The 4048-nt window shown below is 40.6% G+C and overlaps 1 long non-coding RNA gene across 1 annotated transcript; it reads left to right on the forward strand.

Annotated features, from left to right (window-relative positions):
• Window positions 1-926: 926 nt before the first annotated feature.
• On the forward strand, window positions 927-2122 carry LOC137851659 (uncharacterized). The gene is made up of 3 exons (XR_011093331.1): window positions 927-1016; window positions 1104-1424; window positions 1740-2122. It is a non-coding gene; the product is annotated as an uncharacterized lncRNA (long non-coding RNA).
• Window positions 2123-4048: the final 1926 nt, after the last annotated feature.

The raw sequence follows: 4048 nt of genomic DNA on the forward strand, positions 1-4048 counted from the left end.
GAATATTGATTTTGGAAAATATATAGATTTATATATCTTTCAAATAGTCACTGAAAATCCTTGCTTAGCAGGGTTAGCACAAGACACAGATTCTCTACAAAGATGACGTAAATCACCTGAGAAGGTGCCATGAATTATTTTGTCCATGTCGTTGTAACACAACACATCTTACTACCTCTGTGTAGTGGCTAGTAATACCTTCTTGACTTAGAGGGGAAATGCAACTGAGAAGAGAATTCAAGTAAAACATCTGTAGGAATTACTGATACCATGAGGCAATGTTTCTTGGATGTACTGACATAAAATTTGATATAAAAGTGAAGCATCTTATTTCAGAAATGTCAGAAAATTTTCCCTCAAAAATGCTGAAGTTTCATCAAAATACATGGGATTTTGTAGTGTGTTTTGATTTTACTGAAAAATAAAATGAGTAAGATGAGTGTTTCCAGAACAGTTCTGCTAAAGAGTGAAAATGGTTGGCAGAAGTTCAATTCTAAAAGACTAGTGCTTGTCCCTTTGGGACACACATCTACCACTACAGAAGCAGACATTCTCCAGGTCTGATCTGGGAAAGCAGTAAAAGCTCATCACAGTGAGAATAATCTGACTTTGCTCCCAAAGACGGAAAATGCAGATTCAGCAAGCTATATACCACCTGGAAGGGCTTTACAGGTCAATCTTGAAATACATTCAATGAGAGGAGAGTTTATTTTCTTTTTGACTCTAAGAAGCTCTTTAAAACTATCACTGTTTGTCAGATTTATTGCACCTACACCCACTGATAGAGTCTACACAAAGCTACTCGTGTGTTGTGAGGCCATTAGATAGTCTGATGAAGGTATGAATCACCCATGCAATTAATTTCTTTACCCAGCTGATGGCATTTAATTGTTTCCCTGTATGGGGACAGAACAAACACAGCAAGGGTCCTAGGAAACAGCTCTATGAGATGAGATATAAGGCAGCTTTTGCCAACTCAAGCCAATAGAAGGTGCAGTGAGATTGTTCAGCTGGAAGTATGTTTTTCTGCCTCTTACATGTGCACTCATAGCCAACATGTGAATTTGTCATCAGGCTCTAACAAATTGCTATTTGTTTTGCAGAGTGCCTATGTCATCCCCTGCAGGAACGAGCAGAACGCGGAGCAGGAGGCATTGCAGCTGGTGCAGCAGCCTCCACTGACAGACATGAGACAACTGCTGGGATTTAACACCCCCTGCCCTGCAATGGCTGATCCTGCTTTACAAACTTGTGGCCAGGTCCCTCGCACTGCTTTGCCTACACACATATCATAACCCTGGGTTCAGGATTATACAGGAGAGATTCCTTGTCTGCAGCCATGATTGCTCAGCCCTGGCAGAGAGCCAGGCTTCATACCCGGGTGACTGCTTAGAAATAACCTGAGCTCTCTGAAACTCTCCCAGGTAAGATCATCCTGCAGGCAATAGAACTGGGCTACTCGCCCAATGTACACGGAATAAATGCCAATTATTCATTTCTTTATAAGGCAGTACTAAGAGATTGTGTTACACAAGAGGCAGGGAACTTGTCATTTTTTCAGTTTCTCAGAGTACAATAGAAGCAATCCCCATAGGTGCAGAGAATGATGACAGATGAGTAACCAAAACCAGGAGATTTCTGTTGTTTCTGGAAGATCCCTGGAAACGCTTTCTCTAACTTTTAGAGCATAGATTGTTCTTACTCTTTCTCAAAAAATACTTGTCCCTTATGTTTTCCAGGAGCATCACCACAGAGAGGAACTGTCTGTCCTCTGCTGCTTACCATTCATTTGGTAGCAATCAGAAGTTCTCTGCGCTCTTCTCCCATTTTCTTCTGAAATTCAACTCAGTATACAATATATTTACCTAACAAGACACCCCATTTCTGCAGCTGAAGGAAAAGTGCATCATGGAGGGTTGGGCAGCTAAAAGGACTCAGAAGTGGACTGTACCTGTCTCCAGAGGGGGCTTTGCCTGAACATAAGACTGAAGGTGAAAAGGAATAGATAAGTGAGTATCGTGTGTGGGTTAGTAGATTGCCCTCAGATGAGAGCCTGTGTACTGATCAGGTGCCTTGGCAATCAAAGGGCACTACACAGTCATCAGGGTGAGCCTTTTTGCAGGCAACGGAGAGAGGAGAGTTTCAAATTTATCTCCTGTAATGCCAGGATGTCCTTTCACCTTGGTCAGCTGAAAGACAGCTGGGATCTTTAGATGGTTTTCCTCACCCAAGATCTACTCATAATGAACCTTTTTTGCATCTTGCATTTCACATATTCTCCAAATGAAGGAGAAAGATTTCTGCCCTAGCACTCACGGTTTTATGAAAGAAGGAATCGTGGTTTTATAGGGAAGGGAGGGGAGGGGAGAAATGTCAAGAGACTCAGGAAATGCAATGTGCGGTGTTCATGAGTCTTAAAATAAAATAATCCAGACATTTAAAAACAGTGCCATCTTGCTTCTCAATTATGCACCCTGTCCTAAATTTGCAATATCTGCTATCCTTGATCTTTGCTCTTAAATCTCCAGGAAGCAACGCAAAGGTGGAAGCTGCTCTACTGTGCCTTCACTCCCTTCAAATTTATCCTTCTTCCCTTACTATTACTTCTCTTTGGTTTGGTACCTTTATTTTCTAATTCTTTTTGTTCTCTTCTTCAGCTCCCTACTCCTCCCCAGTCACCTGCAGTCCTATCCACAGGTCTCTGTTCTTCTAAACTCTTCACATTTGCATCACTCGTCTCTCCCCTTGTCTCCTCTGTTCTGCTCCATGTAGGTCACCTGTGCTTCCTTGTTCCACAACAGCAATTTTAACTGCTAGATCAGAGGACATCAAATTATATTTCACATTGATTGTAGCATGATGCTATATTTCACAGAGATTCAAGGACCTCTGTTATACATACAGGCTTGAACTATTAATGCACATTTTTGTTGTGAGATGTGAAATGAAGAAAGTGGAAGGGACAGACAGGAATGGGATATCTGGACATCAGAAAACTAAAATAGATTTTATAAGACTGTCTCTAAACTGTGGTAAAATAACTGGGGGGGGGGGGGGGGAAGGAACAGCTAAAGGAAAGAAACAAAGTCACAGACGAAAAAGACAACAATGTTTTTTGTTTGTTTGTTTTATTAGAGAAAAGAAAAAATAAAAAAAAAAAAAAAAAAAAGAGGAGTATCAAGAAAGGATTCCCCATATCATCCCTGTAATATTTTGAAAGGAAGCAATCTGGTACAGAACCAGCAATACCAATGTCACAGTGACAACAAGGAGCATTAGACTGGATGGAGATAAGAGAAGGAAAGATAAAAAATTTAGTGTGCAGATAAGACAGAAAAGAAAGCACATAGAGATCTAGGTGTGGTACTGATTTTATGCTTGAATTTGTCAGCCATGATTCTAAAATAGGGATGGGGTTTCTTCCTGTCAGTGACTTTTGGGAGCTAGCTACTACAGTGCTAGTTTCAGAACACTCCTAAGAGCTATGATACAGTAGCCGCCTAATCCTGACCAATGTTCATTGAAATCAGATGTTTTTCCACTGGCTTCTACAGGAACCAGATTGAACTCTAAAAGAAAGTAATTTGTGGTAATGGTAGTACTGCTGGCGGCGTACTTAGCAGGGAAACTTTTTTTCATAGAATGGTGATTCATCAGAACAGATTTTTTTCTGCAGCAACACTGAATATTGAAAAGGTGGCATTTCCACAATGAAAAAAATAAAATAATAGGTAATTGGTTAAGACAAGTGACCATTGATTTCGTTCATCCAAGCTCAGCACCTCCCTGACTGCTTAAAACAATATTCACCTCATACTCACCAGATCAGGAGCTTGAATCTTCATTTTCCTCATTTAGGTCCAGGTAAAGGTTCCTGCAACCTTGCCTCACAAACTCAAAAGAACAGCCACTTCAGGTCAGGAAGAATGAAAAAAGAAAATGGGACAAATAACCTATGGTCGTATCTGGACAGATTTCTGGGGGTAAATATAGGAAAAAACTTGCTGTACTGGTACCTCCTGAACTCTAATAATGGATGAAGGTGCAA

This window comes from Anas acuta, chromosome 2 (assembly GCF_963932015.1).
Source record: "Anas acuta chromosome 2, bAnaAcu1.1, whole genome shotgun sequence".
Taxonomy (NCBI): domain Eukaryota; kingdom Metazoa; phylum Chordata; class Aves; order Anseriformes; family Anatidae; genus Anas; species Anas acuta.